Source organism: Malaclemys terrapin, chromosome 3 (genome assembly GCF_027887155.1).
Source record: "Malaclemys terrapin pileata isolate rMalTer1 chromosome 3, rMalTer1.hap1, whole genome shotgun sequence".
NCBI classification, from domain to species: domain Eukaryota; kingdom Metazoa; phylum Chordata; order Testudines; family Emydidae; genus Malaclemys; species Malaclemys terrapin.
Genome location: NC_071507.1, coordinates 142,889,892 through 142,915,040, shown reverse-complemented (window position 1 = coordinate 142,915,040; position 25,149 = coordinate 142,889,892).

The window sequence follows — 25,149 nt, the reverse complement described above, 5'->3', positions numbered from 1 at the left end:
ACCAAGGGAAGTACCTGAGGCCACTTTAACCCTGTTTCCTGACAGTATTTAGCCAATGTAAACTTAAGCTCCCTATTCATACGCTCAACTTTCCCGCTAGACTGGGGGTGGTAGGGTGTATGAAAGGAATGTGAAATGCCCAGTCCTTGTTCTAAACGGCCAAGGACATGACCAGTAAAGTGAGGTCCGTGATCTGAGTCAAGCACGAGAGGGATGCCAAAACGGGGTACAATGTCTCTAAGGAGAATCTTCGCCACTGTGGCAGCAGTACAATTAGCAGTAGGAAAAGCTTCGACCCAGGAAGTCAGAGGGCAAACCAAAACAAGGAGGTGCTTTTTCCCAAAAGCCTTTGGCATATCTGCAAAGTCAATTTGAAGATGTTGAAATGGAGCAGCAGGCGGAGGTCTTCCACCCTTAATTTTGTTAAGTGGCGGAGCAGGTCCATTACGCTGACATGTGCTGCATGCTTTCACTATTGACAGGCAGTAGGGTTGAATGCCTGGAGCATACCAAAAGCGAGCGATGGTGTCCACAAGGGCGTGCGTGCCGTAGTGACCCCCCTTATCATGGTGCCAGCGAACTGCCACGGGGTATGTGGAGCGAGGGAGGCAGGCTCGGCCATCCGGCATAAGCCAGGTCCCTTTGACCAGAGTGGCTCCGAGGCTCTCCCACGACTGTAGTTCAGCAGCGGGTACTGGTACGGGGTGCGGTGGAGTAAAGGAGGAGGCTGCAATAGCCAACGTGGGCATGGCTAAGGGTAAGACGGCAGCCGTCTTGGCGGAGGCGTCAGCCAGGGCATTCCCACGGGTGACGGGGCTATCATCTTTAGTATGGGCCCGGCAGTGAACTACAGCCAGGACCGAGGGTTCTTGGAGGGTGTCCAAAAGCTTGTGGATGAGGGGGAGGTGCTGAATGGGTTTACCGGCAGCTGTCTGGAAACCTCGAAACTTCCAGAGGTGGATGTGACAATGCACAACTCCAAAAGCATACTTGCTATCAGTAAAAATGGTAACGGTCTTACCAGCGGCCAACTGGCAAGCTCGGGCCAGGGCATAGAGTTCGGCAGCTTGGGCTCCCCAGTTGCCTGGCAGTGAGGCGGCCTCTTGAATGTCCCATTCAGAGGTGACTGCATAACCGGTGAAACGCTTGCCATCAACATAGAAGGAGCTTCCGTCCGAGAAGAGGATGCAATCAGGGTTGCCCAGTGGCACGTCAAACAGGTTGTCCCTTATCTGTAAGATGCTATAAACTACTTCCACACAGTCGTGCTGATCCTGGAGGACTGGCAGGTCAGGAAGCAAGGTAGCTGGATTAAGGGGCCCACACCTTTCAAAAATTAGGTTAGTGTCTTCTAAGAGTTCGGCCTCTAGCTGTTGCTGATGATGGGCCGAAAAGACTTGGGTTGTGCCCCTACGCAGAAGGGCTGACAAGGCATGAGAGGTCCAAACCGTGGTAAAATGACCCAGGGTCAGGCTCTTTGCCTTTGTGATCAGCAGGGCAGCTGCTGCCAGAGTCCGGGTGCAGGATGGGGTTCCCTGAGCGACAGGGTCGATCTGCTGAGAGTAAAAAGCAAGAGGGAAATGGTGGGGCCCGCTCAGCTGGGTAAGGACGCCACTAGCAATTCCGCCCCTCTCGTGGACAAAAAGGTGAAAGGGTTTGCTGTAATTGGGGGGGGCGGAGAGACATGGAGGAGGCCACACTGTCCTTGAGTAACTGAAAGGCTTGGATTGTGTCCGGGGACCACTGCAAAGGGTCAGGAGCAAGGTTAGCAGTGAGTCGGTGGAGCGGTTTGCTTAACTCCCCGCAGGACGGCAACCAGGGGTGACAGAAGCCAATTAATCCTAAGAAACCTTGAAGTTGTTTCTTGGTGTTTGGCAGAGGGCAGTTTTGGATAGTCTTTATGCGGACTGGGTCCATTTGTCTCCCCTCTGGGGTTAACAGGAAGCCCAGATATCGGACCTTCTGTGAGACCCACTGAATCTTGTTAGGGTCTACCTTGTGGCCTCTGGTGTGTAGGTATAATAAAAGTGCCTTACCATCGATGCAGAGGGCAGCTTCTTCGCGGTTACCTAATAGGATGTCATCTACGTATCGGACTAACGTGGATCCCTGCGGACTGGTGAAGCCTTCCAAGTCATGGTGGAGGCATTGGCTGAAAATCGTGGGGCTGTCTCTGTAGCCTTGAGGAAGTCGTTGCCAGACATAGCTTTGTCCCTCCCAGGTGAAACCAAAGAGATACTGAGAGTCTGGGTGCACAGGAATGCTGAAAAAGGCTGATTTTAAGTCAATAACAGTGAACCACTCAGCATCCCAGGGGATTTGGCTGATGATAGTAGCTGGATCAGGAACTACTGCATGAAGAGGGACCACATACTGATTAACAACCCGTAGATCCTGTACAAAGCGCCAACGAATAGGGTCTCCGTCCTTTTTAGGAAGCTTTTTGACAGGCAGTATAGGGGTGTTACAGGGAGTGCGCTGAGGGCGGACTAGCTTTTGTGCAATGAATCCCTCGATAATGGGGCGGATGCCCTCCCGGGCTTCCAGCGACAGGGGGTATTGAGGGACTGACGGGGGGGGTTAAGGAGGGCTTCACTTGAATCCTTACTGGCTCTGCCGAAAGGAGCAGGCCAACATCAGTGTCAGAAATTCCCCAGAGGGTTAAAGGCAAGTCAGTGAGGTCAGGGGAGAGAGAGGGGGGGTTTTCCCAATTACCCTGAGTTGGGGCCGAATCTCCTAACACTGTCATCAATAATCCTACCCCTTCAGGAGTGCAGGTTAAAGTAGCCTCAAGCTTACAGAGTAAGTCCTGGCCCATCAAAGGGATCGGACAAGCTGGGGAAAAAAGAAAACAGTGAGAAAAACATTTATCAGCATAAATAACATTTAGAGGCAAAGTGAGTCCCAGAGACTGTGAGTTTCCCTCCACCCCAGTTTAGGGTTACCATACGTCCGGATTTTCCCGGACATGTCCGGCTTTTGGGGGCTCAAATCCCGTCCGGGGGGAAATCCCCAAAAGCCGGGCATGTCCGGGAAAATCAGGAGGGCTCTTTGGCCGGGGCCGCGGGGCCGGGGGCATGGTGCCGAGCCCGGCCGGGCGCGCGGTGCCGGGCCGGGGTCGCAGTGCCGGTCCGGGGTGGGCGCGGGGCCGGGCGGGGAGCCGGGGGCGCGGTGCCGGTCCGGGAGCCGGGGGGTCCGGGGGGTCCGCGGGGCCGCGAGCCGGGGGGGCCGGGGGGGCCGCGGGGCCGGGGGGTCTGCGGGGCTGCGAGCCGGGGCGTCCGCTGGGCCGGGAGCCGGGGGGTCCGCTGGGCCGCGGGGTCCGCTGGGCCGGGAGGTCCGCGAGCCGGGGGGTCCGCGGGGTCCGCTGGGCCGGCGGGTCCGCTGGGCCGCGGTGCCAGGAGCCGGGGGGTCCGCTGGGCCGCGGGGTCCGCTGGGCCGGGAGGTCCGCGGGGCCGCGAGCCGGAGGGGTCCGCGGGGCCGCGAGCCGGAGGGGCCGCTGGGCCGGAGGGGTCCACGGGGCCGCGAGCCGGAGGGGCCGCGGGGTCCGCTGGGCCGGAGGGGCCGCGGGGCTGCGAGCCGGGGGGGCCACGAGCCGAGGGGTCCGGGGGGCCGGCAGTGCTGGGCGGGCCAGGGGTGGTGGGCCGGGGCCGGCACCCCAGGGCCCGAGCCGACCCAGGCTGGAGCCGCCGGGGGGCCAGCCTGGGCCGCGCCTCCTCCCCCCACACCGCCCCTTACCTGCTACAGGCTTCCCGCGACTCAAATGTTCGCGGGAAGCAGGGGAGGGGGCGGAGACTTTGGGAGGGGGCGGAGTTGGGGCGTGGGCGTGGGCGGGGCTGGGGGCGGGGTCCCTGGGGGTGTCCTCCATTTGGAGGCACAAAATATGGTAACCCTACCCCAGTTGCAGTTTTAACCTCAGAGGATAGCCAGGGAGAGGGGGCATGATTTAAAAGAGAGAAAGTAGCTCCAGTATCAATGAGGAAGGAGACAGGCAGTCCCTGGACTGAAAGGGTTAGACGAGGCTCTTTGCTGGGAGGGGAGAAAGTGAGGAAGGAGCCGGCTAAAGACATTAAGGAAATAAGACCATCACATTGTTTGCCTTCGCCCCCGGGGTACCGTCATTGAGGAGGCTGAGTTTGCTGCAGCTTCTGCTGTTGCCCGTAGTTGATCCAGGCCTGGGGAACGGGCTGAGCTGGTGGTGCAGGGGTGTATTCGTCCCTGGTGTAAGTATCTGCGGATGCGATCGGACCCTCTGGGCGTCCCCAGGGGAGGGGTATGCAACCTGCTGCATCTGCTTGATCTTTTGCCTAGTAATTACTCCTCCCGAGGTGTGCCCTTCCATTTCCCCCTTATCCCTCTGCAGAGATTCCGATCTGGAGTCCTGCAGATTCCCCTCTGCACCCTGGAGAGAGTCCCCCTGCGGAGGAATAGGGGCAGGTGCAGTGGGGACCAACTGACGAGTCAAAACACGCCGTGGTTTACACCCTTCATCGAAATAACATGGAGGGGGTTCACTCTCGGGAGAATACCTGACTGCCATAATTTTTAAAGATTTCCACAGCTCTGCTGCTGTGTCCCAACAAAACCAGTAACATAACTGTCCCGGATGGTCTTTTTCGATCTGGCTCCTTACTCCTCTTAAGGCAGCCTGTTCGAAAGAGCCATACGAAGGCCACCTCATCTCCGGGTCAGCCAATACCACGGTATACCCAGTCCAATTCCTTACACACAGTGTGTACAACTTCCTCCTAGACATTCCTGTCTGTACTGGGAGTTTCCCTTCGTTCCATAACTTATTTACAATCCCCAACGGACTCTCAAGAGGCACGCTAGTCCCTTGACCCATGGTGTCTGACAGGAGCCCTCCAACTGGCGTTTACCCTGCTGTCCAGTACACGACCCCTCAATATTGAATTGGCTGGGAGAAATCTCCCGTGGCGCCTGCCAATTCGTATATGAGTGGTCTGACCACTGGACAGAGGCACCGCACCAGAAGGAAATCCCGGACGAGCCCCCAAATTGTTAGGTAAAAAGCAAGTCCTCACTCACCTCTCCAGCACCCGAGTTCGTGCGGAGTTGGTATGGGGCTCACAATCTGTCAGAGACCAGACACCAATTCGTTGATCAACGGGCTCACACTATAATTAGCCTGAAAAGCTTCAGAGTAAGTGTGGCAAGTTTATTAGGGGTGAGCATCAATATTTATACACAGAAGTAAACAAAGTGATTAACAGATCATAATGGTCATGCATAATCAATCAAGATTCTACAGGATAAAACAGGTTAAAATGTAAATTCAGAAAGAGAAAAGGGGAGATGGCTACTTAAGGGGAGGGGGGTGTCATGAGTAGTTCGCAGGTCAGAGCTTTGATTAAAAGTTCAGACAGAGACATCAAGTCTGGGTTAAGTTTAAGCTCATCAAAAGTTCAGACTCAACACTATTGCTCTTGGGGACACAGACTCTAGCACATATGCATATAGACAGCAAATGGAACGCACAAAGGCCCAGCTTTGTTGGATCCACGGTCATGAGCACCTGTCACTCAATTCATGTATTCAATGCATATTTTCCATTTATGTACTCTCTGTACAACAAAGGGATCAGGAATCATTAGTAAATGTCTATATACCATGCTTTCATTTGCAATTATCAAACCTCTGGTCAATGGCTGACTGCTTTAGTTAGGGTTACCAAATTTTGTGCCTCCAAAAGGAGGACACTCCACGGGGCCCTGGCCCCACCCCCAGCCCCGCCCCCTCCCCTCCCCAACTCCGCCCCCTCCCGAAAGTCTCCGCCCCCTCCCCTGCTTCCCGCGAACATTTAATTCGCGGGAAGCCTGGGCAGGTAAGGGGGGGTGTGTGGGGAGGAGGCGCGGCCCAGGCTGGCCCCCCTGGCGGCTCCAGCCTGGGTCGGCTCGGGCCCTGGGGTGCCGGCCCTGGCCCCCCGGCGGCCCAGCGCACCCCCCCGGTGGCCCGACCCCGCGGCCCAGCGCACCCCCCCGGCGGCCCGGCTCCCGGCCCGACCCCCCGGCTCCCGGCCCCGCGGCCCAGCGCACCCCCCCAGCGGCCCGGCTCCCGGCCCGACCCCCCGGCTCCCGGCCCAGCGCACCCCCCCGGCGGCCCGACCCCACGGCCCAGCGCACCCTCCCGGCGGCCCGACCCCGCAGCCCAGCGCACCCCCCCGGCGGCCCGACCCCGCGGCCCAGCGCACCCCCCCGGCGGCCCAGCTCCCGGCCCAACCCCCCGGCTCCCGGCCCCGCAGCCCAGCGCACCCCCCCAGCGGCCCGGCTCCCGGCCCGACCCCCCGGCTCCCAGCCCAGCGCACCCCCCCGGCGGCCCGACCCCGCGGCCCAGCGCACCCCCCCGGCGGCCCGACCCCGCGGCCCAGCGCACCCCCCCGGCGGCCCGGCTCCCGGCCCGACCCCCCGGCTCCCGGCCCCGCGGCCCAGCGCACCCCCCAGCGGCCCGGCTCCCGGCCCGACCCCCCGGCTCCCGGCCCAGCGCACCCCCCCGGCCCCGCGGCCCGGCCCCGCGGCCCCGGCCCGGCTCCCGGCCCGGCACTGCGCCCCTGGACCCTGGACCCGGCCCGGCACCGCGCGCCCGGCACCGCAACCCCGGCCCAGCCCTCCCTCCCGATTTTCCCAAACATGCCCGGCTTTTGGGGATTTCCCCCCGGACGGGGACTTGAGCCCCCAAAAGCCGGACATGTCCGGGAAAATCCGGACGTATGGTAACCCTACTTTAGTGAAACTGTTTAGCCATTAATCCATGGCCCTTGTAGTAGGATGCAGGAGGAGCCCCTCGCCCCTTGAACACCCTGAACATGGGCCACGTACGATTGTAGTTCCTGCACATGGGCAAGCACAGAAATTGCTCAAGCCATGCACCCCAGAGGTGCACGTTGTCTCAGTGGTGGCAGTGTAAAGGGACCAGGGCCGGCTCTGGCTTTTTTGCCGCTCCAGGCAAAAAAGCCTCCGGCCGCCCCCCCTCCGTTCCCCCCCGCCGTTCCCCCCCACGGGGCCCGGCCGGGGCTCCGCTCTCCCCGGCGGCCAGAGCGCCGGGGGGAGGGCAGAGTTCCCGGCCGGGGCTCCACTCTCCCCGGCGGCCAGAGCGCTGGGGGCAGGGCGGTGAGCCCCAGCCGGGGCTCTGCTCTCCCCGGCGGCCAGAGCGCCGTGGGGAGGGCGGCAAGCCCCGGCCGTGGCCCCGCTCTCCCCGGCGGCCGGAGCCGGAGCACCGCACCGCCCCGCCCCCCTCCAGGTGCTGCCCCAAGCACAAGTTTGGTGGGCTGGTGCCTGGAGCCGGCCCTGAAGGGGACTGTCGCCCCCTTACTAACATTCAGTGGGGGTGTTTTGGTTGGCTGCTCCCAGCACTAAAAGGGGAAGTGTCGGTAGGAAATCAGTAGGGCTACCATATGTCCGGATTTCCCCGGACATGTCCGGCTTTTCGTTCTATAAATAGCCGTCCGGGGGGGATTTTTAAAAATCTAAAAATGTCCGGGATTTCCCCAGTCGGCTATTTATAGATCGAAAAGCAGCGGCCAAGTGCCGCTGGGCAGCCAAAGCCCCTTCCCGGCTCCCCCCATCCCCTGCAGCCTTACCACTCCGCTGGCCCCGCAGCTGTCTTCCCTCTCCTCCCCTCCCCTGAATGCTCCGCCCCCTGCTCCCCTGATTCCCGCGAAGCTCGAAATGAAGCAGGGGCAGGCCGGCGGCAGCAGCAGGTAAGCTGGGGGGGAGGAGGAGGAGAGCTCCGGGGAGGCGCGGCCCTGGCCAAGCGGCGCCCGGCGGCCCCAGCAGCACCGGCCAGGACCCGGCCCGCGCCCCAGCACCCCCGGCCCGGCCCAGGCCCCAGCACCCCCGGCCCGGCCCAGGCCCCAGCAGCGCCGGCCCCAGCACCCCCGGCCCGGACCCGGCCCAGGCCCCAGCAGCGCCGGCCCGGACCCGGCCCAGGCCCCAGCAGCGCCGGCCCCAGCACCCCCGGCCCGGGCCCCAGCACCACCAGCCCGGACCCGGCCCGGGCCCCAGCACCCCCGGCCCGGGCCCCAGCACCCCAGCACCCCCGGCCCGGACCCGGCCCGGCTCGGGCCCCAGCACCCCCGGCCCGGACCCGGCCCAGCTCGGGCCCCAGCAGCGCCGGCTGAGCACCTCCGGCCCGACCCCAAGCCCTGCAACCCCGGCCGGAGCGCAGCCCGATTCCTGGGCTCTTTAAAGCTGGCCCTGGTCAGGGGACAGGGAGGGGGGGTTGGATGGGTCGGGAGTTTTGGGGGGGGGGGGCTACCAGGGGGGCAAGGGTGTGGAGAGGGGTTGCGACAGTCATGGACAGGGAGTGGGGGGGTTAGATGGGTCTGGAGGGGCTGTCAGGGGGCCAGGGGTGTGGAGAGGGTTTGGGACAGTCAGGGACAGGGAGCAGGGGGGGTTAGATGGGTCTGGGGTTCTGGGAGGGCTGTCAGGGGGCAGGGGTGTGGAGAGTGGTCGAGGCAGGCAGGTAGCAGAGGGGGTTGGATGGGTCAGGAGTTCTGGGGGTCCTGTCGGGGGCAGGGAGCAGTTGGATAGGGCATGGGAGTCACCAGGGGTCTGTCTGGGGGCAGGGGTTTGAATATGGGGTGGGAGTGTGGATAAGGGTCGGGGCAGTCAGGGGACAGGTAGGGTAGTAGGGCATTTTCAGGAGGGGGCAGTCAGGGGACAAGAAGCAGGGGGGCTTAGATAAGCGGTGGGATCCTAGGGGGCAGTTAGTGGCAGGGGTCCCAGGAGGGGGCAGTCAGGGGACAAGGAGCGGGGGGTTGGGGGTTCTGAGGGGGGCAATCAGGGGGTGGGAAGTGGGAGGGAGTGGATGGGGGTGGAGCTGGGGCGGGGCTAGAGCGGGGCTCCTCCCCCCCCCAGTGTCCTCTTTTTTGCTTGTAGAAATATGGTAACCCTAAAATCAGGAGCCTGAGACTGACAGTCCCCAGGAACAGTGGGGAGAGGCCAATGTTCCAGATCAGCCTGATTGACAGGCGGGCTAATCAGGGAGTCAGGAGGCCAGGAGGGTCCCATCCTCCGTGTGAACTGGAATGGCCTGGGTCAGACAGAGTGGGGCCGAGCTAAGGAGAGAGCAGGGGCCCGAGCTAAGTTGCTGGAAGCAGAGCTGCAGCCCCAAAGCCAGAGCACAGCCCGGAGAGAGCAGACCTGCCCTGGGAGGAGAGCTGCAGCAACCAGAGCCAGAGGGGCCAGACAAGCAGCCAGGAAGCAGGTCAGAGCTGGGAGCAGAGTCACCGAAGCAGCCTGCAGAGCAGACCTGTCCTGGGAGGAGAACTGTAGCAACCAGAGCCAGAGAGGCCAGAGAAGCAGCCCAGGGAGCTGTCGGCAGAGCAGCAGCAGCAGCCGTGCTGAGGCAGAGTGGAGCTGGAGCTGGGGCTGGAGCTGGAGCAGTCCGGAGCTGGGTGCGATGAGCAGCTGGGGAGAGGAGGGGGACTCTGGGCAGTGGTCCCAGCACAGGGAGACACCTCAGCCAAGAGGCCCTGCAGGCCAGACTTGGAGGGGGATCGTAACCCTGACAGGGCAGGGGCGATGCTGGGAAGAAGGGTCCTGCCACCTAGAGCCTGAGAGCGTGTGGCCACCGCCAGAGCAAGTGTCCGACCTGCAGCATCTCCGCAGCACAGCCAGGGCCTGAGAAGGAGGCCTGGGACCTACAAGCAACAGACTGTGAACTGCCCTGACGTTCCAAAGAGACTGTTTGTGATGTTCCCTGCCACAGAGCAGGGTGATGTGTTTTCCTTTAACTTTTCCCATTTTTCCTTATTCTTTTTTTTTTTAATTAATTGTTAATTAAACAACTTGTATTTGCTTTAAATTGTATGAAATGATCAGTGGGTCAGGGAGGTGCCCAGTGCAGAGAGAGTACCCCAGAGTGGGGACACCCGAGCCCCTGTCCTGGGTGACCACAGCAGGGTTGGGGGGGCAAGACCCCCAGGAATCCTGGGCCCAGCCTTGTCAGGGTTTACGAGGACTCTGCCAGACAGGAGAGTGGAAGGGGAGTCCTCAAGGGCAGGGAGGCCTCTGGGTAAAGGAAGTGGGAGCGAGGACTCAGATCCTTTCGCTAGCCCACTTCACCGGGGTAGTGCAGAAGCCAGGAAAGTTCCCCACAATAGCGGGACCATTCACCCGCTTACAGCAGGAAGGAACAGACTTGTCTCAGTAAAAAAAAGCAGGCTTGCAAATCCCGCTGTGCTCTGAGCTATTCAGGGAGGTACTCTGTCTCTTTGACATACAATCCTATGGTAAACTCACCTGGGGCAATGCAGTTTCACACAGGCTTCCACAGTGGGCCTCATTCAGTTGAAACACTTTAAAGAGAAAACCTAGTATCTACTTCCATGACCTCCTTTAGAAATAGGGTATGAAAAGGATCACAGTATAAACGCATCCTCTGCTTTAGGGTGTTTTAGAGGTAGCCACAGCCATTTCCCATATACATAGCAAAATTCCCACCTTTCTATAGTGACAAAAACATGGTGTCCAGCATCTCTGCCAGTGCTGCACTGAAAGTAAATTATAATAATGATTATAAATATAATATAATATCCATCTAAACAGCTTACTGATCAGCACAGAACCTAACATCAAGTCCCACAATATTTGACTGAATGAATTGCGGATAAAAAGCTGTAGCACTATCCTTGGTAGACACAGCAAAAATAATTGGTTATGAGAACACTGCAAAACTCTCCTTGTTCTCTTATCATCTCCTTAACTGGTTCCACTTACAGGGCCGGCTCTAACTTTTTTGCCGCCCTAGGCAAAAAAGAAGAGCACCGCCCCGCTGTATCCCCCCCCCCCCCAGCACCATGCAACCCAAAGCCCCGCCCCCCAGCTCTGCGCTGCCCAAAGCCCCCGCCCCCCCTCCAAGCGCCGCACCGCATCAGCCCCTGCCCCCCAAGACCTCGCCCCCCTGAGCACCACACTTCCCGAAGCTCCGTCCCCCCAAGCACCATGCCGCCCGAAGCCCCTGCCCCCCCTCCGAGCACCGCGCTGCCCGAAGCCCCGCCCCCCTGAGCACCGCCTGAAGCCCCCTCCCCCCTCCGAGCACAGCACCCGAAGCCCCCCCTCCGAGCACAGCACCCGAAGCCCCGCCCCCCCTCCGAGCGCCACACCGCCCGAAGCCCTGCCCCCCCAAGCACCATGCCGCCCGAAGCCCCCGCTCCCCCTCCGAGCGCCGAATCCAAAAATAAAAAATAAAAAATCAAGGGCCACCCTGCCCCAAGGTGCCGCCCCAAGCACGTGCTTGGTTGGCTGGTGCCGGCCCTGTCCACTTATTAGTTAAATGAAAATTAATTAACTTTCTCTGGAGGTTTCCCCGGCACCTTTTAAAATCCTAATCTACACAAAGAAAGACTTGGCTGATGTTTGCAGGCATATAAGGCTGCAAACAACAGCAGTAAGAATTGAAGAGAGACTTACAGTTCATTTGATTCAAGTATGAGCACTCACACATCAGCCTGTAAGAGGAGCTATTGCCCCATCTTATGGAGATCATGAAGAAAACACTTCAGATTTCAGAATCTCCCGCCACCTAAATGACTGCCAGGTGTTATCTATTTCAGGTATTTCTAGGTGTCCCATCCCCAGACGATAGTATCCAGGCATCACCCTGGAATAAAAGACTTCACTTCCAGCCAAAGCAATATAGCAATTGTATGGCAGGTCATGGTCAACAGCAATTATTTATTATTTGATAGCACACAAAGTTTTTGCTTCAAAGCAGATAAAGAAAGAAATGGTTCCTGCCCATTGTAATAACTTACAGTATAAACTCCTACAGCTAATATTTATTTTTAGGATACAAAATTGAGAAGATTGTATGTTTACTGATAGATTACAAAGTAGCAGCCGTGTTAGTCTGTATCCGCAAAAAGAACAGGAGTACTTGTGGCACCTTAGAGACTAACAAATTTAATTCAGCATAAGGTTTCGTGGGCTGCAGCTCGCTTCTTCAGATGCATAGAGTGGAACACACAGACAGAAGATATTTGTACATACAGAGAACATGAAAAGATGGAAGTACGCATACCAATTGTAAGAGGCCAATCAATTCAGATGAGCTATCAGTAGCAGCAGATACGAAAGCTTATGCTGAAATAAATTTGTTAGTCTCTAAAATGCCACAAGTACTCCTGTTCTTTTTATGTTTACTGGTGGGAAGGGAGAAAGAATGGACTGAGGATTTCAGTTTGCACTGGGCAGTTTCTCAATAACTAACAAGTTACATAGGTAAAGATAGGATATCTTAATAAAATAATAAATTGTCATTTATATAGGGCCCAATCTACCAGCATTACTCACAGTGAGTAATATCTTTGGTATTTGTTCTGTGAGTATCAACTGCTTTTGGAGAAGGTACTACTCATTGTGAGTAAGGCTGGTAGAACTGGATTATAGGTCTTAAAGTATTCTAGCTGTTTTATAGTATGCACAAATTAAGACCTAATTTTTCACAAGGGCAAAGCTGCATCCACCGTCACATACCCACTGGACAGAATATGAGGCTGTGGTGTTTGCTCCTGTTTCCTTTTGAGAATTCAAGAGAAACCAAAACCTTTGAAGAAGTGGAATTGTTCCCCTGGGAAAAATGGCATATGCCGTATTTATTCCTTGTCCATAGAGATGGGACCAAAATAAATCCACAGATCCAATCAATCCCACCTTTTAGAGAAGTTCACATGCAGAGCCAAATTTAATGGCTGACCCTTATCACTACAACATAATAAACCAACGCCTTGTAACTGAATACCCCAAAACTTTGGGTCTGATCTAGTTTGATCTGAATCCAAATCTGAACTTTATAGCTTAGCTCCAACTCTGCGTGGCAAAGGATTCATTTTAATCTTAACCAGGTTCTGCACTCTTACTAAACCCTGATGGCTCGCACAGAAATATTATGATGTGTGTAACAAGAATAATCTGAATTGTGGTATGATGAGGGCTTTGCACCGAATTTGCACTATATATTACCAGTGGAGCTGGGCAGGAAATGGTTTTCCCATCCCATGAGAATTTTTGAGATTTTGAAAAAATTTCCGATCCGAAATCATAATGAAAAGTCAAAATCTCACACTTTTTCGCACACTGATAAACTGCATTTTTTGTACTGAGTCAGTTGAAACGTTTCATTGTGATCATTTCAAATCATTGTGTTTCCATTTCAACCCTTAATTTACACTAAAAAAGTAAAATACTTTTAACTAAAATTTCTAAACAAAAAGTCATTTCAAACCAAAAATTATTTTTTCCATTTCAAAACTGTCAAAACAGGATGTTTTAAAATTTTCAAAACTTTTTACTCACCCCTTCCCCGGAAATCTGGACATTTGTTGAAACTGACCCTTTCCTGCAAATAGTTTTGGTTTTGATGAGTCAGCATTTTCCTACAAAAAAAACATGTAATTGGAAAGCCAGCTTTAATTGGCACCAGGCACACCAATGATCCCTCCTGAGGTCAACACAACCTTGGGATAATTGAATGTACCAACTGGCAACACCCTGTGTATTGTCTCAGTGTGTTGTATAATACCCCAGCAAACAGAAAAGGAGCTTATCTGCTTCACAAATTGCCCCCTTAAAATATGCTGCTGAGCATAGGGAAGATCTTCCTGATGTTCTAAGAGGAGACATTATGGCATGCAGGTTAGGCATTACACTAACAGCTGGGAAACTGCAGTTGTTTTTACATGAGGAGAAGGATGATGCAAAGGAACAGAGTCAGTAATGTATGGTCTGTTTGGGATCAGGATATATTCTGTGGAAAACAAAGGAAAGAAAGCAAATCGAAGATTTTTTTTATTTGGCCCACCATGAACTCTATAGATTTCCAAAATGGCCAGGTCATATGTAGAATAAAATATTGCCTTTTATTACTAGTTGTCAGCAGAATAGTGAAATGTGTGCCACGCACACTTTTAGTGAACTCTGGGAATTACCACCCAAACCACAAATAAAGTTCCTCTGTGGGTGTTTGGTTTAATTTATGTTTCCAAGTCTGACTGGGCTTGCTACCTATAGAAAGGGCTTGGTGATTTTGTCATCTTGTCTCAAGGGTTCAGAAGGGTGAAATGGCCCCTTTTCTCCTAGTTCTTTGTTAGGGTCTTCTGTCACTTTCTTGCCAATGAGCTGGAGTACAATAGGCAGAAGCAGGAAGCCAGTGGGTCAGGTCTGGAAAATACAGAATCACCAAAGAAACATGGATGAAACTAGGACAGAGCAGAGTAAATCAAGATCAGTCCTTACCCTCTGTGATAGATTAACTTTAGCCTGTCAATAACTAATTCTTGATATGGTATAGAAATACTGATACACCTTTACCCCGATATAACGCTGTCCTTGGGAGACAAAAAATCTTACCGCGTTATAGGTGAAATCGTGTTTTATCGAACTTGCTTTGATCCGCCGAAATGGGCAGCCCTGCCCCCCCCAGAGCACTGCTTTACCGCATTATATCCAAATTTGTGTTATATCGGGTCACGTTATATTGGGGTAGAGGTGTAGTAGGAAACCATACAAAAATATAGATCCTGTTGCTTTATGGACAAACAGAGCTTGTCTCAGCCTAATCCCAGGCAGGTGAGATTGACAAGCAAACCAGGATCACTAGATCATCTTGACCCATTAGGCTGACTACAGTGCATACAATATCAAAAGGGCTTTCAAAATGCTAGTTTCTGACAAAGGAAATTGAGAAATAATTCCAGTTAGTTGAAGGGTGCAGGGTAAAGGGGTTGTGCTACAGGGGTCAGCAACTTTTGAGAAGTGGTGCGCCAAGTCTTCATTAATTTAAGGTTTTGCGTGCCAGTAAAAGGTTCCGTGTGCCAGACCGGCAGCACGGACGGCAGACGGAACCCCAGACCAGCAGTGGTCTGAGCCACTCAGACCGCTGCCGGTCTGGGGTTCCGTCCGCTGGCCCCTGCCAGCTAGCCTCCCGTCTGCCGGCCCCACTCAGCCTGCTGCCGGCCCAGGTTCCATGCATCCAGGCTGGCAGCGGGCTGAGCAGGGCCAGCGGTTGGGACCCTGGCTGGCAAGGGGCCAGCGGCCGGAACCCCAGACCGGCAGTGGGCTGAGTGGCTCATCCCACTACTGGTCTGGGGTTCCATAATCCAGGCCGGCAGCGGGCTGAGTGGGGCCGGCAGCCAGGACCCCGGCTGACAGCAGCGTGCCACTAAAAATCAGCCCACGTGCTGCCTTTCATACGCGTGCCGCAGGTTGCTGACCCCTAGTATATATGAATCCTAAATTAGAACTGAACTTCAGAAAGCTTTAATTTGTGCTAAAATGTTATTTATATTGAAAATTATTTAAGACAAATGAGTTACAGAAAAATAATACAGCAGAAGGTAGATTTTCATAATTAAACTAAAAACTGAAAATGAAGCTGAAAGTTCCATTCACATCCAGCAGAGTGAACCATTACACTATAAAAATAGCAAGTAGTTCTGCACAGTTATCTTTATACAATAGATGTTATTTCTAAATGAAATTTGCAAAATATCCCATTACATCAAATACAAGGCATTTTACTCCCCGGGGTTGCTTTGGGGTTTTCTTTCTTTTTTTTTTTATATGTAGATACTATTTTGCATTCAAAAATATATCTCACTGGAAATGTTTTCGGGAATACTTTTTCCTCAAAATGGCTTTAATTAAAAAATTGTTATCGCTAATTCATAAATATTAAACTACAAATATGTGTCTATTTATAAGATATTGTAGGCAATTGAGGACAGAAGGTGAAGGTTTGTGGCCTAAGGCCCTAATTCCAAAAACACTTATGCACATAAAAATTTTATACACATGAGCTGTACCAATCTGTGCATAAGTATTTATAGAATTGGAGATTCACAGCTGTATGTTTGTCACAACAATCATTTCATAGATAAATAGATAGATAGATAGATGTAAGCAGAGTCAGGATAAGCTCTACCCTGACATCTGGTGATGAATTGCGGCAAGTTGTGGAAAAGAACTTCAGGGGCTGATCGTGTTTGCATAGGCACACCGACCCTGCCTAGCATGAGCCCACAGCAGCCCAAATGGTCACTTTGGCTGCTGTGGGATCCCCAGTTTCTCTGTTATTGGGGCAGGAAGAATAAAGTGTTGCTACCCTGATTATGTGAATCAAGTACAGTGGAACTGTTTTATGACAGAGGGACTCACCATCAACTAAGTAGCACTCGCTAGGGCCAATGGTGCACCAGCACTGAGGCTCCCCTTCTACAAGCTGAAATCACTGAGTGCTGTGTCAAGTAGTGGGGGGGGGGGCGAAGATATATTGCGGAGCGGCTGGCAGAGTAGTTTGCGGGATGGCTGGAGTGACTTGTGAGACGGCTGGCGGAGCGAAGCGGCTGGCAGAGCGGAGCTGTTCTCAGGACATCTGGTGGAGCGGAGCGGCTGGTGGAGCAGTTCGTGGAATGGCTGGAGCAGCTCACGGGATGGCTGTGTGGAGCAGAGTGGCTCGTGGTGAAGGCTGCAGCAGAGAGGTGGGGCAGTCAGCCTCGGACCATGTAAGGTGCCCCTTAACACCCCCATGCCACCTCCCCCATTGCCACCCAGGCTGGGAGGTAAAACTCTGCAGATAAACTTTTGAACTCTGGGGCTGCACTGACCAGGATCAGAGACTTTTGAGTTGTTGGACTTTTGGGTGATTTTGGGGTTGCTGGACTTAAGACCCTGAGGGGAAAAGGACACTGCCAAACTTACTCGGGGGTGGGTCTTTTGCTCATGGTTTGTGTTATGAATCCTGTTTGTGGTTCCCCAACATAATACAGCATTGTTTCCCTCCTTTATTAAAAGGATTTTTCTATACTCAGACTCCGTGCTTGCGAGAGAGGAAGTTGCCTCTTAGAGGCGCCCGGGGGGTGGCATGTAATTGTCTCAGATCACTGGATGGGGGCTCAAGCCAGTTTTGCATTGTGTTATTGAAACCGAACCCCTAGATACTGAACCCGGCCCTTGTTGCTGCCAACTCAGGCAGGCAGAAGGGTTACACACACACACGTAGGGTCTCATATCAAAGTTAGAGACCGTAAAGATGTGCTTAGAAATGACAGAGCAACAAAACCATATATTTTTGGAAGGCAACATGCTGTATCCAAACAAGGCCCCAATCCTACAGCTTGCTTTGCATGGTGGATATACACACACACACACACACACACACACACACAATGTGCAGGCACAGGGCTCCATGTGTGCACACCTCATTGCAGTATTGGGGCCATAGTAGCTTCTGTTTTATAACTTTTGTATTATAGGCGGGACTGGTAGCACTGCCTATTAAGATTGCCTGACACTTTCCTTTATAAAACCCTGTTTTCAGATGCTTATAACTTTGCTAGACTTCAACAGTTGAAGCTGAAAATTTTCATGCCAGGTGTCTGCATCAGGTGTCTGTTTTATTTATTTGAATGTTTCTGATAAAATGGTTCAGCCATTTCTGAGAATGAGGATAGGGGAAAATATGTTGTTTTGCCCCGATAAAAAAATTCTGGCAATCTTTTCTCTGAGAAGACCTAGCACACCCATGCTTTAAACAAGGGATTCGAAATTTGGCATGGGGATGTCCTTTGTGTCAGCATTATCCTGTTGTTTGTTCCTGTGGAAAATCCACAAAAATATGGCCAAATTATAAACCTTTGAAAAATCTCAGTGTGCACATGCTCAGTACAGACTTCTTGGAGCTAAATTTCCAAAGATTCCATCTTCCTGGTGGGTCCTAGTGCTTATCGGACTGCACAAGCATCATCCCCACAGAGCGAGTGAGCATGCTCACTCTAGCCCAGAGCTACAAGTGGGAACAGTCACTGAAATTGGACAAGTAGCTGGAGAGAAGGCAATATCTGGGACTGTCTGGACAAGGAGATTGGGACTAGAAACCAAAGTGAGAGGAACAAGTGCAGGGGGGAAGTGGAGACATCTGATGAGATGAGATACAAGGGGAGAAGTGGGACTAGCTGTGCAAGAAGATTGTACATGGATGTAGGGGAGGAGGAGATTGGGACTCAGGCAGCAATCTTGGAGGGGGGACTAGGACTGGCTGGGCAAGGAGATTGGAATTGGATGAGGAATCAGAGTGAAGAAAAGACAGGGTCAGGATGGAGCAGAAGGGGTCAAGCTTGTGGGGGAATAGGCAGAAGAGTCTAGAGCCCACTCTCCTCCAGAGCCTGGAATGGAATCCAAGATTCCTGAGTCTCACTATTCCTATGCTGTCAGCAATTCTGAGAAACCCACTTGTCCCCATCTAGTCCTAGAGAGAATGACAATCTACTACTGCTATCAGTTACTCCATTAACTCAAGTGGCTGAGGTCTGTGCGGTGGATCTAGAGGTTCCAACTCTGCTGCTGAACCATGGGGCTGTCAATATCATGCCTCATGATGGAATTTCTATTTTTTCAGTTTGCTCTTTTAAATACCTAGGAAATTACAACTCCCCCTCCCCCCAAAAAAAACTATGTTAAAAGAACATTATGAAAGGTTGCAAAGTTAAGCACTCAACAATTACAAAATGCCAGAATTAAGGTTGCCTGTGAAACCTTAATTTGGCCACCTTGTGCATATTCATTTTAATTACATGAACACATACTATTTTTTCCACATGACCCTTGCCTTATTCAGTGCACAGAATGGACAATGCTCAATTAACAAGCAGCTATTCAATATTTTGTTTTATACTTATTGTTCAGTATGTGCCCTTAAGCCGTATATTGCATGCTATTCAAACCTTACTCCAAAGACAGAATTCTTTATTTCCTTATAGGCTTTTCTTTGGCACTCATCACTATAATATCTGAGTGCTTCACAAACATTAATTAATTGATCTTCACAAACCAAGTATGAAGTGAAGGGGCTCCTACATGCCCAGAGCATACTGGAAGCAGCCTATAATAAAAGGGCTCACCTCTGGGTTCTTCTGTTATTATGCAGCTCCAAATCAAAGCTCCTAGCCCATTGGCAAGGACCCAATGAATGGAGCAGGTAAATTACAAAATCTGACAAGCAGACACCAAATCTACCAGGTGAATCTTTTAAAATTGTAGAAAGCCCAAGAAAGTCTACTAATAGCTCCCATCTATCTGAACCTGAATTAGGCTCCCTGATTGCCGAGTCCTTGGAGCCAGTGATGGTCAAGACTGGAAACAACCTAACCTCAGATCAGAGAACCCAGGTTCAACCGCCCGGTAATTGCCCCCTTCTTGTCAGTATTTTCTACTCAACCTGGATGGGCCCATTTAATAACCCAGACAGAACTGGGGCTTAAAGTCAGAGAAAATCCTCGACCCTTTCCCCAGAAGTTGAAGGAAAACATGAAGCAAGAACTCCAATCAATGCTAGAACTGGTAATAATCGAGGAATTATTCAGCAACTGGAAAAGCCTTGTAGTGTTGGTCCCCAAGCCTGATGGACCACCTGATTTTGTATTGATTTCCGAAAGATCAACACAATCTCGAAATCTGATGCATATCCAGTACCTTGTGTTGATGAACTACTCAACCAACTGGGGAAGCAGAGTACATCACCATTCTGGATCTGACCAATGGATATTGGCAGATCCCTGGATTCTGGTGTGAGGGGGAAGAGTCAGCTTTTTCCACTCCATTTGGGCTCATTCAGTTGTGGAAAATGCCCTTTGGGTTGCATAGGGCCCCAGCCACGTTCCAGCAGCTAATGGACCGGATCCTCCAACCCCATAGCCAATATGCTGCCATGTACCTAGACGATGTCATAGTCCAGCGTTTCTCAAACTGCAGTCCAGCTCCAGGAGGTCAGCTGGCCCCGCTGATGAACCCCCTCCCCCTCGCACCCTCAATTCCTCCCCTTCCCTCAGTTCCCCGGTGTGCAGGAGGCACTGGGAGGGAGGGGGAGGAGCAGGGATGGGGTGTGCTCAAGGGAGGGGGCGGAAAGAGGTGGAGAAGAGGAGGCCCATGTAGAGTGGGATCAGAAAGAGGTGGGGCAGGGGTGGGGCCTTGGGGGAAGGGGTGGAGTGGGGGCAGGGCCTGGGGCTGAGTGGAGGGCTTGGGGGTCCCCGAAAAATTTTAAATCAAAATGGGGGTCTGTAAAGAGGTTAGCCGGGGCTCGTCTCTCTCCGGGGCGGTGAGGAGTCACACCGCCTCACTATACACTGTTGATGTCTTGGGGGAACTAGTCCATCCGCGGGAGTCTCCCTCGGCAGCCCTTGCGGCAACTCAAATAAGCACAGTAAGCCCGGGTCCTAGGTCAGGGCAGGGTAACAGTGAGTCAGATGCTCAGGCAGGGGCTGAGCAGTAGTAATACAAACAGTAGCAATAAGCCCAGGCCTCCAAAGGGCCTGGGAGAGAGGGAGACTGCCACCCGTGAGTTGGGTGGCAGGGGGGACGCAAGCCTTCCCACTCCAATGCGTCCCAGCCTGGGGCTCTAGCAGTGGCAGAAGACCCGCTGCTGTCAGTGGGGATCCTGGCCGCAACACACTAACATGGGCTCTGGCAATGTTACAGCCAGACTAGGGTTGGCTGCCCCCGGGCTACTTCCAGACTCCCCCTCTGGTGATACCTGGGTCACGATGGTGTCCTCCGGGGGGGTCCAGCACCATGGGTTCCTCGGGGTAGTTGGCGAGAGGCAGTTCCGGCAACTCCTCCGGGTAGCGGGCATGAGGCAGGCCTGCCAACTCCTCCAGGTAGCGGACATGGGGCAGGTCAGGCCAGTCCTTGGGTGCACGTAGGGCCACAGGGGCTTCCCAGTCGCGGGCCAGGCCGGAGGCATCTGGCCTCCCCGGCGTCTGTCTCCAGTGAGTTCTGAGGTCGAGCCTTTGTATTTCTGGGGTGCCGCCTGACCCTCTGAGGGGTGGGCTCAGAGCTCCCTAGCTCCACCCACTCCGGTGTCCGGAAGGGCTCGTCCCTCTTCAGGGCGGCAGGAAGCAACACCGCCTCACTACAGGGTCTTTCGGTTACTAAAGTTTGAGAACCTCTGTCATAGTCTATGGTTGAAACTGGCATGACCACCTAAAACATGTGATGGCTGTGTTACAATCCCTCCAAGATGAGTGCACTAAGCACTGGGCTAAAAGCTGTACCAAGGATGCCATCACTGTTGTGTTTGTGCAAGGTAGGTGTGCTTTGAGCAGGTCTACTAGATCAGGCCCCACATCTAAATTTTGGATTTAGATGTCTGAAGTGGCAGTTAGGCATCTAAACCCCTTTGTAAACCCCATCTGTAAAATGGAGAGAGTATTACCCTGTAACAGGTAGCTTGGAGGGCCAGGCAGCCTAGTGGTTATAGCACATAGCTCTTAGCCCCGTTTGATTGAGGAGCCTCACAGTCTTTAAGGCCAGGTGGGTTAGGGACTTGGGCCCTCCCTCTCCACCAGGTCTCAGCCCAGGGCCCTGTGTATGTCAACCCCTGAACAGTAGGGCCTCCCAGCAGGGAGTCAAAATCCACCTTTTACTGATGCCTCCATGTAACTGGGCTCACCCAGCCCTAGTCCCCTCTCTCCCACTTGGGACTTCCTTCCTGCCTCCTTACCAACCCATCTAGCAAATCCCGCTAAATGTCACCCGACTTCCATGTAATGAGGCAGAGTGGCCTCATTCTAGTACAAGCAGGGAGAACTGGAAGTCCTGGCACAGTCAGGGAACTATGATGCGATTGGAATAACGGAGACTTGGTGGGATAACTCACATGACTGGAGTACTGTCATGAATGGATATAAACTGTTCAGGAAGGACAGGCAGGGCAGAAAAGGTGGGGGGGGTTGCTTGTATGTAAGAGAGGAGTATGACTGCTCAGAGCTCCGGTATGAAACTGCAGAAAAACCTGAGATTCTCTGGATAAAGTTGAGAAGTGTGAGCAACAAGGGTGATGTCGTGGTCGGAGTCTGCTATAGACCACCAGACCAGGGGGATGAGGTGGACGAGGCTTTCTTCTGGCAACTAACAGAAGTTGCTAGATCGCAGGCCCTGGTTCTCATGGGAGACTTTAATCACCCTAATATCTGCTGGGAGAATAATACAGCGGTGCACAGACAATCCAGGAAGTTTTTGGAAAGTGTAGGGGACAATTTCCTCGTGCAAGTGCTGGAGGAACCAACTAGGGGCAGAGCTTTTCTTGACCTGCTGCTCACAAACAGGGAAGAATTAGTAGGGGAAGCAAAAATGGATGGGAACCTGGGAGGCAGTGACCATGAGATGGTCGAGTTCAGGATCCTGATATAAGGAAGAAAAGAGAGCAGCAGAACACAGACCCTGGACTTCAGAAAAGCAGACTTTGACTCCCTCAGGGAACAGATGGGCAGGATCCCCTGGGAGAATAACATGAAGGGCAAAGGGGTCCAGAGAGCTGGCTGTATTTTAAAGAATCCTTATTGCGGTTGCAGGAACAAACCATCCCGATGTGTAGAAAGAATAGTAAATATGGCAGGCGACCAGCTTGGCTTAACAGTGAAATCCTTGCTGACCTTAAACGCAAAAAAGAAGCTTACAAGAAGTGGAAGATTGGACAAATGACCAGGGAAGAGTATAAAAATATCGCTCAGGCATGCAAGACTGAAATCAGGAAGGCCAAATCGCACTTGGAGTTGCAGCTAGCAAGAGATGTTAAGGGTAACAAGAAGGGTTTCTTCAGGTATGTTAGCAACAAGAAGAAAGTCAAGGAAAGTGTGGGCCCCTTACTGAATGAGGGAGGCAACCTAGTGACAGAGGATGTGGAAAAAGCTAATGTACTCAATGCTTTTTTTGCCTCTGTCTTCACAAACAAGGTCAGCTCCCAGACTGCTGGACTGGGCAGCACAGTACGGGGAGAAGGTGACCAGCCCTCCGTGGAGAAAGAAGAAGTTCGGGACTATTTAGAAAAACTGGATGAGCACAAATCCATGGGGCCGGATGCGCTGCAGCCGAGGGTGCTAAAGGAGTTGGCGGATGTGATTGCGGAGCCATTGGCCATCATCTTTGAAAACTCATGGCGATCAGGGGAGGTCCCGAATGACTGGAAAAAGACTAATGTAGTGCCCATCTTTAAAAAAGGGAAGGAGGAGGATCCGGGGAACTACAGGCCAGTCAGCCTCACCTCAGTCCCTGGAAAAATCATGGAGCAGGTCCTCAAAGAATTAATTCTGAAGCACTTAGAGGAGAGGAAAGTGATCAGGAACAGTCAGCATGGATTCACCAAGGGGAAGTCATGCCTGACTAACCTAATTGCCTTCTATGATGAGATAACTGGCTCTGTGGATGAGGGGAAAGCAGTGGATGTGTTATTCCTTGACTTTAGCAAAGCTTTTGATACGGTCTCCCTTAGTATTCTTGCAGCCAAGTTAAAGAAGTATGGGCTGGATGAATGGACTGTAAGGTGGATAGAAAGCTAGCTAGATCGTCGGGCTCAATGGGTAGTGATCAATGGCTCCATGTCTAGTTGGCAGCCGGTTTCAAGCGGAGTGCCCCAAGGGTAGGTCCTAGGGCCGGTTTTGTTTAATATCTTTATTAATGATCTGGAGGATGGTGTGGACTGAACTCTCAGCAAGTTTGCAGATGACACTAAACTGGGAGGCGTGGTAGATACACTGGAGGGTAGGGATCGGATACAGAGGGACCTAGACAAATTAGAGGATTGGGCCAAAAAAAACCTGATGAGGTTCAACAAGGACAACTGCAGAGTCCTGCACTTAGGATGGAAGACTCCTATGCACTGCTACAGACTAGGGACCAAATGGCTAGGTAATAGTTCTGCAGAAAAGGACCTACGGATCACAGTGGACGAGAAGCTGGATATGAGTCGACAGTGTGCCCTTGTTGACAAGAAGGCTAACGGCATTTTGAGCTGTATAAGTAGGGGCATTGCCAGCAGATCGAGGGACGTGATCATTCCCCTCTATTCAACATTGGTGAGGCCTCATCTGGAGTACTGTGTCCCGTTTTGGGCCCCACACTACAAGAAGGATGTGGAAAAATTGGAAAGAGTCCAGCGGAGGGCAACAAAAATTATTAGGGGTCTGGAGCACATGACTTATGAGGAGAGGCTGAGGGAACTGGGATTGTTTAGTCTCCAGAAGAGAAGACTGAGGGGGGATTTGATAGCTGCTTTCAACTACCTGAAGGGGGGTTCCAAAGAGGATGGAGCTTGGCTGTTCTCAGTGGTGCCAGATGACAGAACAAGGAGCAATGGTCTCAAGTTGCAATGGGGGAGGTCTAGGTTGGATATTAGGAAACACTCTTTCACTAGGAGGGTGGTGAAGCACAGGAATGCGTTACCTAGGGATGTGATGGAATCTCCTTCCTTGGAGGTTTTTAAGGCCCAGCTTGACAAAGCCCTGGCTGAGATGATTTAGTTGGGAATTGGTCCTGCTTTGAGCAGCGGGTTGGACTAGATGACCTCCTGAGGTCCCTTCCAACCCTGATATTCTATGATTCTATGTTGTGATGGTTGAGAAACCCAGAATAAATTGGTGGTAGTACCCAGCCAGTCCTAAAAACCAGCATACCTTTTTCCTTGAGGAAGGTGTGAGGCACGTCTGGAGGGCCTGGACCTTATTGACCCAGGGTCCAGGGCCAGCTCCAGGCACCAGCCTTCCAAGCAGGTGCTTGGGGCGGCAATCTGCAAGGGGCGGAAGTCTGTGTGTTTTTGCCCCCAAGCAGCGTGCCGAATTGCTGCCGTGGACGGCCGGGGGCAGTGCATGCACCTTTAGGGCGGCACGTGCGTTTCCGTGGCGGCGGCAATTCGGCGGCAGCTTCTATGTTCACCAGCCCGCAGTGGCAATTCGGCGGTAGCTTCTGTCTTCCTGCTGAAGACAGAAGCTGACACCGAATTGCCGCTGCCGCGGAAACGTGCGTGCCGCCCTAACAGTGCACGGACTGCACCCGCCGTCCATGGCGGCAATTCGGCGCACTGCTTGGGGTGGCAAAAAACAGTAGAGCCAGCCCTGCCAGGGTCACACTGTGCCTTTTCTTAAAGTGTACCCAAGTTAAGGTCAGAGGTGCCTCTTTGGCAGCAGCAGGGAACTGGTGCTCGCCTGGGTTGATCTATCAGGCATCCTGGCTTTCAGCCAAGCCCCTGGTAGCTCAGGCCTTCTTGATGGGAGCCAAGCAGACAGTCAGTGGCTCAGGACTCCTGCCTGAGATCTAAGCAAGTAGACAGTCAATGGCTCAGGCCTTCTGGCCTAAGGGTTAGTGCTCA